The sequence below is a fragment of the Babylonia areolata genome, chromosome 25 (assembly GCF_041734735.1).
Source record: "Babylonia areolata isolate BAREFJ2019XMU chromosome 25, ASM4173473v1, whole genome shotgun sequence".
Taxonomy (NCBI): Eukaryota; Metazoa; Mollusca; class Gastropoda; order Neogastropoda; family Buccinidae; genus Babylonia; species Babylonia areolata.
The window spans coordinates 17,415,313-17,426,383 of record NC_134900.1 but is presented as its reverse complement, the minus strand read 5'-3'; positions in this window follow the sequence as shown (position 1 = coordinate 17,426,383).

Here is an 11,071-nt window from a genome sequence, read left to right as displayed (position 1 = left end):
AATCCTGTCTTATGTGTGAACATTATCATGTCATCGTCATTTCAAAGGCGAAGAAACAAACAGTCTCAGCAGGACCCTGACAGGAAACCAGTCGAGTCCTACAGTAGGACAAAGGGTTGGTCACTGATGGTCAACTGATGCCAGCTGTAGCAGGCTGTAGACACCACACTCTCACGGTAAGCGCGGCTCCCGCCGGGCAGTTCCGCTCTCTGCAGGGCCTCCTCAGTCAGTGTTATTTCTGTGTCTTAGTCCTGGTGTTATTTCTTATCTGTGTCTCCGTCCGGTCAGGACGTATCTCTCCAGTGCTGTTTCTGTGTCTGTCTCAGTCCATGTCTCGTCACTTTCTGTCTCAGTCTGTCCCTCTCAGTCTGTCTCTCCTTGTTTGTCTGTCTGTCTGAGCATGTGTCTCTCAGTGTCTCTCTCCCGCTATATATTTTCTCAGTCTCTGTCTCTGTCTCAGATCTATCTGTGTTGACTCGGATTGTGAACGGGTTGTGGCCTATTCAGTAAACAACTGAAGTGTCAGTCTCAGTCTCTCTCTCTCTCTCTCTCTGTCGATTGTGAACGGGTTGTGGCCTATTCAATAAACTACTCTCTCTCTCTCTCTCTCTCTCTCCCTCCCTCCCTCCCTCCCCGGCACCTCTCTCTCAGTCTTCCTCCCCCTCCGTCCTCCTTTCCTCCTCCTATTCCTCCTCCTCTTCCCTCTCTCCTCACCCTCTTCCTCTCTCTCTCCCTCTCTTTCTCTCGATCTGTCCCGCCGGCTTTAGTTAGTACGGCTTCACCCCCACTGGCCCATCCCTAACTGATTACATAACTATGTACTCATAATCTGTTTCCTATTATGCACTTTCCTCCCTTTTATCATGCACAATTACACACAATACGAAAAACGTGTTCTATTATGTTCACTGGCCTCCCGTGATTGCAAGGCAATAAAACTATAATTTTAGGAACATTAATTTCAACTCACGTTTAGGACTTTCAAAAATCGATTTTGTCAGTTAGATATAATGTAAGTGGGCGTATTGAGCCCTCAGGCTATCAGTGATAATTATATTTAACCATGCAATCACACTTATGCAAACACACACAGGGCACACACCCACCCACACACACAGGGCACACACACACATCTCTCTCTCTCTCTCTCTCTCTATATATATATATATATATATAAATATATATATGGTGTGGGCGTTTGTTATGCAGAGACCACCTCAGTTTAATGACGGTCGGTTTCTGCATCAGTGGAAGGCTCTTTCTATAAACATTATAGTGCGTCAGGTCAGGTCACTAGATCTGCTACTGGTAACCTGAAATCCAGTACAACCTGTTCAGGGTCGGATTGCCGGCGACTAAACCGGCACTCTCACCACTCCCTTCCGGGACTGGTGAGGCGGGTGGCTAGACACCCTTATGGAATTAAAAACGAGATCCATAAAAGGGCGTCGGCTCAGGAGAGCCACCGACGGCCATCTAGCTCCACCGTGCTGTGTGCATGCCACACACACAGTTGGCCCCCGGGGTGTGTCTACCCATGCATGCGAAGTCTGGATCCGGTAGAATCTGCGGAAGAAACCTAACGGTTCAACGGAGAGGAAGGCGGATACAGCAACGCACTGTGGAGTGCAGAGAGCAAGATGAGACACTGAAAGGATATCTTGGTCATCCACTGCATCCGTGCTCATCCTCCAGTTGTCTCGACTTAGTCTTGCCACTGGAAATTGGTGGACCCGGACGAGAGAGTGAGGTCGACGTTGCGCAACTCCTCTTCACTTTAAACAAACTCATCGCGCAAGTCATCAGTCATCCATACTGACCTTTCATCCTTCAGAATAGATTCATGAGCATCCCCCCCCCCCCACCACCCTCCCCCCATCCCCCAGCTGGATGACAACGATGGTCATCATCGATCTCGATGGACACACACCACCACCACCATTTATGCTATCCCAACTGAAGTTCTGTGCCATGTGTATTGTCAGTATTACCGGTATTGCCACTGTATGGTATGTTGTATCGGGTGGGTAAAGTCATTTATAGCTTAGTCTTTCGTGAACTTAGGACTATGACTCTCAAACTACAGCAGGAGGCTAGATTGTGCTGGCTCTTAGTGCTGCAGCCTTGGGCCAGGGGCGGGCTAGCTGGCCTTTTGGGACCATCCCAACGCCGACTGTCCACTGAGAAACCATCGTAGTGTCCGAGAGAGTGCATGGGAATGTAACTCGGGCAAGACACTGTCCGCTATAATCAAATTCTAGCCCAGATAGTAGGGACAGCAGTCACCTCTTGTGCTGTTCTGATGGTCATAGTTAGGTCGGACACGACTCAGTGACTATCATTTAAAAATATATTGGATTCACCTTTTGCCGCAGCAGATTTCCCCTCTGTATGAAATCGGGGCTGCTCTTCCCGGCCGGGGAGTGCGTGTCGCCAAAATGCAGTGCCATGATCCACGTGTATATTTCTTGTGGTTCCTGTTCTTGTTCTTGCAGTTCTTGTTCTTTTTGTTCTTCAGTGTTCTTCCTCTCTCTCTCTCTATCTATATATTTATCTGGCTTCTTTCCGATGCCTGTCTGCGAGTGTATTTGGTTTACTCCCCAAAGAGTTTTTCATCAGTTTTTATCTTTCTACAGAATTATGTCACCGGGGACAATTACGTCTTTTTTTTTTATATTGCCGTGGGTTCTTTTGTGTTCAAACTGTATACGGCGGGCGGGACGTTCCCGGCCGGCCGGTTTAATGTTTTTTTACCCGAACGGCTAAGACTCGATTGTCACCCAGACATTACTGACCACCACTGCCGGACTCAGTCAGGGAAAAAGAGAATGCCATAACACGGACGAGTTTATAGGCCTATATAGGGTCTAATTACATCAGTTGGTGGCCAACACTTTTCAGCAGCAGACTGAGAAAACCAGCTGAACCGAAGACTATTTGGACATTGGATCTCGGGCAGGAATCAAAACATGACCATTGCTTCAGAATGCCAGCCAGACTCAGTGGCACGTTGGGACGGTATCGTTGTAATCAATCGCGGGGTAGGTGGCAGAATGGTTAAGACGCTCAGCTGCCAGTGCCAGTACAGAGAGTCCGTGAGGGTGTGGGTTCGAATCCCGCTCACTGTCTCGCCCCTTCTCCCAAGTTTGACTGGAAAATCAAACTGAGTGTCTAGTCTTTCGAATGAAACAATAAACCGAGGTCCCGTGTGCAACACGCACTTGGCGCATTGAAAAGGAACCCATGGCACCGTCCGAGTCAATGTTATCCTCTGGCCAAAATGATTATGCACAAAAAAAAAAAAAAAAAAAAAAGAAAAAGAAAAAAAAAGAAAGAAAAAAAAGAGAAAGAAATCCACTCTTGATAAGCATGCACTCAAGGCCTGACAAGCTCGTTGGGTTATACTGCTGTCCGAGGCTTCTGCCTAGCAGATTATTGTCGTGTAGTGTGGTGTATATGGGTTTATCCGAACGCACTGAGTTACGCCTCCTTGAGAAACTGAAACTAAAACTTCGTTAAACTCTGATCAATCTCTTGAGCGCTTCCGCGCACGCGTAGACGCCGCGGCTTGATAGAAGCACGTTCTGCTGAGTCATTACCTAAAGAATGGGGAGTGGGAGGGGGGGAAGTGGGGGAGGGGGGGGGGGGGGGAGAAAGACAGAAAGAAAGGAAAAAAAAAATCGAACGATTGCATTAGATGAATGGTGAAAGCCAATCGATGTCGGGTCTGATCTTTCAAAAGGGCTGTGATCTCGATTTACCGAAATTCAGACTCAGTCATGCAGCACCTAAGCTCAAAACGATTCAAGTTGCCTCCGATCGAGTTATAATTATACACTTTTCCATAAGTGAAAGCCGTGTGTCCCGCGCACATTTTAAGTTTAGCTCGTGAATTAATACGGTGGGAATGTAAGTGACACACCCACGTGTGTGTGTGTGTGTGTGTGTGTGTGTGTGTGTGTGTGTGTGTGTGTGTGTGTGTGTGTGTGTGTGTGTGTGTGTGTGTGTGTGTGTGTGTGTGTGTGTGTGTGTGTGTGTGTGGTGTGTGTATCAGTGCGGTGTGTGTGTGTGTGCGCGCGCGTGCGCGCGCGCTCGTGTCAGTGTGTGGGTGTGCCAGTGTGTTCATTATATTCATTTTCAAGCTAATATTTTCGGCGAAGTTAGTCACATTAAATCAACCGGTATACACCTATTTTATTTGCTGGTCACACAGTGCGAATTGTCAACTGCTTCTCCGCAGTTAATTACATAAGATAATGACCGTGGCTGTTTTGTTCTATGATGTATCTGTAACTACACTACTCCTTCTCGGTTGAGTGCGTGCCGTGCGTGAGTGCGCCGGCGCTTGCTTGCTGTACTGACACGATGTGTGTCACTGTGTGCGTGCGTGCCCGGCTTGCGTGCGTGCGTGCCAGTCCCGGTGTGTGTTTGTCAAATCATGTGTGTGTGTGTGTGCGCGCGTGCGTGCGTCAGTGCGTGCCGCGTGCACTGATGTGTGTCAGTGTGTGTGCCGTGCCGCCGGGCGTGCGTTTGTGCGTGTGCCAGTGTGTGTGTGTGTGTGTGTGCGCGCTTGTCCAGTGCGTGTGTGTGTGTGTGCGTGCGTGCGTGCGTGCGTGCGTGAATCGATCCTCAGCTACTGACTGCCGAGTCAGTACAGTACCGGTGATATGATCACTGAGTCACTCAGATACAGCATGATCAGCGGATGGGGGGTAAAAAAAAAAAAAAAGACTGAAAAGAATAAGACTCTCCTGAGTCAGTTCCGCCTGACACCGGCCAACACTGCACCACCATCCTCCTCCCCCATCCCCCGCCTCCTCCTCGACAAGCGCGGCACACCGCCCATCAGTTAACTATTAGTCAGTGGACACTGCTATAGTTGACAGACATGTCACTGGCATTAACTACACTGCTTATAGTTGTTCAAGGATACCGGCCATCCTGGTATCCATCCATAACTAAGAATTCTCTCCATCAACCTGACGAAAGAAAACAATTTAACACACACTGACACACACACACACACACACACACACACACTGACACACACCCTGATAGTGGTTCTGCGTCTTTACTACTACCCAGAAGCCACTGCCATCAGCAACAGTTAAAGCATACTTGCATCTCTTTCTCAGTCCTGATTGTGTCATGTGGTAAACTGTACAGCATATCTATTTGGTGAGTATCATCAGGCTTTGTGCTGACAACTGAATGTGGTCGAATAAATCTTCCATGTGCATGCAAATAGATTTTCCATGTTGCCTGTTTACTAGATAACCATTTCGTTGCTGTCTCAGAACTTGACTTCCACTTCAGTGCAGCAGTACTTCATTTGTATTTATATTTCTTTTGATCACAACAGATTTCTCTCTGTGAAATTCGGGCTGCTCTCCCCAGGGAGAGCGCTTCGCTACACTACATCGCCACCCTTTTTTGGTATTTTTTTTTCCCTGCGCGCAGTTTTATTTGTTTTTCCTATCGAAGTGGATTTTTCATACATAATTTTGCCAGGAACAACCCTTTTGTTGCCGTGGGTTCTTTTACGTGCGCTAAGTGCATGCTGCACACGGGACCTCGGTTTATCGTCTCATCCGAATGACTAGCGTCCAGACCACCACTCAAGGTCTTCCTTAATCTTCCCGCCTTTTGAGGCGTAGAAATATCTGCCTTTATTTTTTGAAAAAAGGAAATTGCTTTAGGTAAGGGTTTCTGAAAATTAGATGATAATCATTCTAGCAATTCTTAGGATTAAGTCTGAGGGCACTACATGCAGTGTGTGGAGGCCCATGAGGATAACAGGTCTGAGATAGATTAACATCCATAAGATATGATAAGATAAGAATAACTTTATCATCTCCAACTAGAGAAATTTGGTCAGGTGCATAATCACAACATAGACAAGTAAATAACATGGAGACCATAACAGCAAAAAACAACAACAGCTATTAGGAATGTAACGAAAACACAAATGTAAAAATACCACATACACCATTTCATCAGTACATTCATTCCACACATTGGACGTAATATTTTGAATGTAAAAACAGAAAGAATAAAAAAAAAAAAACACACACCCAAAAACATCATATTTAATACAGTTATGAGCATAGCCTACTATATTGCACACTGAGATAAGATAGGCGGAACAATTCTGCTATCATCTCAGTCATAAAGACAAATTGCATCAGGTGTGGCAACTGAAAACACAACCAGATAATCACCGTACACACACACACACACACACACACACACACACACACACACACACACACACACGAATTGACTGTCAAATTTCTGCGGGGAGTTTATCTAATATCCAAACTTACCTGAAAGCACCACATTGAGTATATCAATCCCTTCAGTACTGATTTCATAACTATGTTCTCATATATCTGTTTCCCATTATGCACTTTCCTCCCTTTTATCATGCACAATTACACACAATACGAAAAACATGTTCTATTATGTTCACTGGCCTCCCGTGATTGCAAGGCAATAAAACTATAATTTTAGGAACATTTCAACTCACGTTTAGGACTTTCAAAAATCGATTTTGTCAGTTAGATATAATGCTAGTGGGCGTACTGAGCCATAAGGCTATATAATTATGTTTAACCATGCGTACACATTTATGCATGCAGCTATTATATATATATATATATATATATATATATAGAGAGAGAGAGAGAGAGAGAGAGTGTGTGTGTGTGTGTGTGTGTGTGTGTGATGTCCACGTGACGTGTGCATTGTGCATGCGTGCGCCACGGTGCGCCAGTGCGTCTCTCCTCGTCTTCAGTTCTCTATTGTGCCGCGTTTCACACACCACACCACCACCACCACCACACACACCACACCACCACCACACACACCACCACCACCACCACCACACACACCACCACCACACACACCACCACCACCACCCCACCACCACACACACCACACCACCACCACACACACCACCACCACCACCACCACACACACCACCACCACACACACCACACCACCACCACACCACCACCACCACCACACACACCACACCACCACCACCACCACCACACCACCACCCCACCACCACCACCACACACACCACCACCACCACACCACACCACCACCACACACACCACCACCACACACACCACACCACCACCACACACACCACACCTCCACCACCACACCACCACCACACACACCACCACCACCACACACACCACCACCACCACACCACCACCACACACACCACACCTCCACCACCACACCACACCACACCACCACACACATACACACACATACATACACATACACACATACGCGCTTGCTTGCTCGCCGGCTTGCTTGCACAGGCGTCAGTGGCGGGTTGGGGGAACAAAAAGAAAAAGTTAGGTGGGTGGATGGGACGGGAGTGAGTGAGGGGTGAAGGTTATCGAGAGTGTAACAGAGACAGCACGTTTGATGAAGTAATGGTTCCATCAGACAGTTCATTGTAGCCTATATTCTTTTCTCTCGTGATGTAATGGGGAGGTGCACGTGCACAATGATATACCGCGGAAATATTCATCTTCCGTCATGGTAGCTGTGAAACAGCTGCACTGACAAAAAAATGTGTACTATTAACACACAACAACACTGACTTGAGTTTCTAGAGTTCTAGAGGAAATTTGGTGGTCTGCATGAGCGACCTTTGCAAATAAACGCTAAGTTTGTTTACCGGAACTGAGAATGTTCCTTTCTTTCCTTTGGTAAACTCCATTCCGGGTCAGTGTAGTTGTTTTAAAAAAACCACAAACTCATTAAATCAAGCTGTGTCCTGGCGGTGTGTGTGTGTGTGTGTGTGTGTGTGTGTGTGTGTGTGTGTGTATGCGTGCGCGCGCGCGCGCGCGTGTGTGTGTATGTGTGTGCCGTGTGTGCCTGTGTGTATACACTAATATGCGTGGGTGTGCGTGCGCGCGTGTGTTAGTTTGTGTGCGTCAGTGTCAGTGAGTCTGAACCAAAGACTCAGAGAGAGGGAGAGAGAGAGCCGAGTTCACAACTGAAGTTGAACACACAGTGCCGGCTTGGGTCAACGTAAAAACCACGTGCACGCCTGTCACGCTTTTCACGATCTCAGTTGCAGTATGCTTTTCAAAGTCACAATGTTGAGTTCGTCTTGTCAGTATCTGTGACTGAGCCGTAAGTGGGTTGACTCAGGAGAGACGCGCGCGGCATTTGTAAACAGTTGAAGAAGCGGCCACTCTGTCTGGTAATTAATTTGAATTATCCTAGCGTTTTGATTCAAGCTGACTTTGTTAATGGAGTTATTTTACCGGCAATTTTTGTGCATATATGAAACGATGTTACCATTGGATGCTGTAAGTTTATAACCCCCCCCCCCCCCTTTTTTTTTTTTTTGATTTCTGCTCTTTATTTTGTACATTACTATTCAGTTGGTTTTGATTCCATCTTGCTTTTTCCCGTTTTTTCATGGTCCCACAAGCCATGAAAATGGGAGCAATAACTTAGGATGCAGAAATCGGACATTTACTTGCCCACCCTGTCATTTGAGAGCTGCTTAAGATTGATTTTTATATCTAGTAACTCGGTGAATGATTTGTCACTGGACATGATGTCTGACTAGATCTAGTAGCTGGGTCAAACGGTGCAGCTGAGAATCTTTTGTGTGCATGGACAAGGACTACGAAACACCGTGCACCCTTTGGAAGGCATGCGATAAACTGATAGAAATATGTAACCCCTTCGGGAGGCATGTGATAAACTGATAGAAATACGTAACCCCTTCGGGAGGCATGTGATAAACTGATAGAAATACGTAACCCGCCCCCACTCTTTCGACAGTGCTTAGTGAATTTTGGAACCATTGTTGTATTTTGTAATTTGGTTTTTGATGTTTGTCCTCAGGAAGAACTGAAGACTTCAGGCCAGCGGAACTACTGACGAGAAGCCAACATTAACAAAAGTTAAGTACTGGTGCACATTTCCTCCCGTCCCCCCTTCTCTCTGTCTGCCCTCTTTGTTTCTGCCTGTCTGTCCTCTTTGTTTCTGCCGGTCTGTCCTCTTTGTTTCTGCCTGTCTCCCCCTTCTCTCAGCACATCATGTTTAATATAACTCTAACCCATACTTATGACACTTACACTGCACAGAGTGAATGTCTGAATGTGTGAGGAGTGGTGTGTGAGTGTGATGATGGAGAAAAAACAAAAATCTGCCAGAAGGTGTTTAGCTGTGCTTCAGGCAGGCCGCTGAAGACTGGCACCACCAGACCAAGGGCTGCACCATGAGACAGGACCACACCTCATCACCAAGAGCTTGCAGCCACTGATGATGTTGAGGTGAGTTATTTTCACACAGATGCAGACTGGCTTATGCCCACGTGCATGTGGTTTTTCCATCCCACACCTATTCCCCCATGCACACACCTACCCCTCCACCCTCTGAAAAAAAAAAGTATCCACCCATACTGTCCCTCAACATAAAAGAATATCATTACACTTCCCAAACTGTTTATAGTATCATTTCACTCAGTGTTCACAGCAATGATTTGATAAGTGAATATAATCGTGCTGCTTTCTTGTTTCTTTATTGATTAGAATACATGATCAGTTTAAAAAACAAAACAAAACATGATCTGTTTTTTGTTGTTGTTTTTTTATTAGTCTGATGCTATAGCATTTGAATTGTACTACATCATGATAAGATCATTTGTTGAATTTATGCAGTGTTATAGTCCGCCAATGGGTCTTGGAATTATTCTTACAAATGAAAAACAAGAGAGGCAAGGCCTTCAAGACTCACTTATGATACACTTGAAAAAAAAATCCAAGCTTTTTATGTATTGAGTATAATTTCAAAATGTAATGTTTAAGATGAAAAAGATCAGTTTAAAGCAATTTAACTCCCCTAGCATTAATTACAGAGTAATTTCCCTTTTTTACCATCTGCACCAAAACGTTTGCAAAATAAATAAAACTTCCATGCTTAGCAAAAGAAGTTCCTGTTTGAACAAAAAATGATAATGACTGCTCTTGTTGTTGGGTCAGAATATCAGATCAAAGTGCCAAGTTTAGAGAATAGAAAAAATATAAATATAACAGTAAATGCAGTTTGCATATAATTAGGCTTCATTTTTTACTTTTTGTGCCCATCCCAGAGGTGCAATATTGTTTTAGACAAGATGACTGGAAAGAAGTGAATTTTTCCTATTTTTATGCCTAATTTGGTGTCAACTGATAAAGTATTTGCAGAGAAAATGTCAATGTTAAAGTTTACCACGGACACACCCACACACACACACACACAGACAACCGAACACCAGGTTGAAACATAGACTCACTTTGTTTACACAAATGAGTCAAAAAAGATTTGCTTCATCAATCATAAAGGACAGTACCACTATTGAGCATCTACCACCATTGAGCATGACATATATATGTACACAATCAGACAATATTCTTTTGACTGGCATATGTTATGCTGTAAACTCTGGTGATCTCTGCTTTAAATGTTTTTGCTTGAATATTGGGCATTTCTCTGCTCGGACAGCACACACACTCACATACACACCTACCTCTCCACTAACATGATTCATGTTAAACATTAGATTGATGTTCTTAGTGGTTCTGAACCATTGGTGTAATTTGGTTTTTATGTATGTTCTCAGGAAGAACTGAAGACTTCAGGCCAGCTGAGCCACCAAAGAGAAACCAACATTAACAAAAGTTAAGTACTGGTACCCCCACCCCCTCTCTCTCTGTCCTCTTTGTTTCTGCCGGTCTGTGCCCTTTGTTTCTGCCTGTCTGTCCTCTTTGTTTCTGCCTGTCTGTCCTCTTTGTTTCTGCCTGTCTGTGCCCTTTGTTTCTGCCTGTCTGTGCCCTTTGTTTCTGCCTGTCTGTGCCCTTTGTTTCTGCCGGTCTGTCCTCTTTGTTTCTGCCGGTCTGTGCCCTTTGTTTCTGCCGGTCTGTCCTCTTTGTTTCTGCCGGTCTGTGCCCTTTGTTTCTGCCGGTCTGTGCCCTTTGTTTCTGCCGGTCTGTGCCCTTTGTTTCTCTCTGTCTGTCTTTGTTTCTGCCTGTCTGTCCTCTGT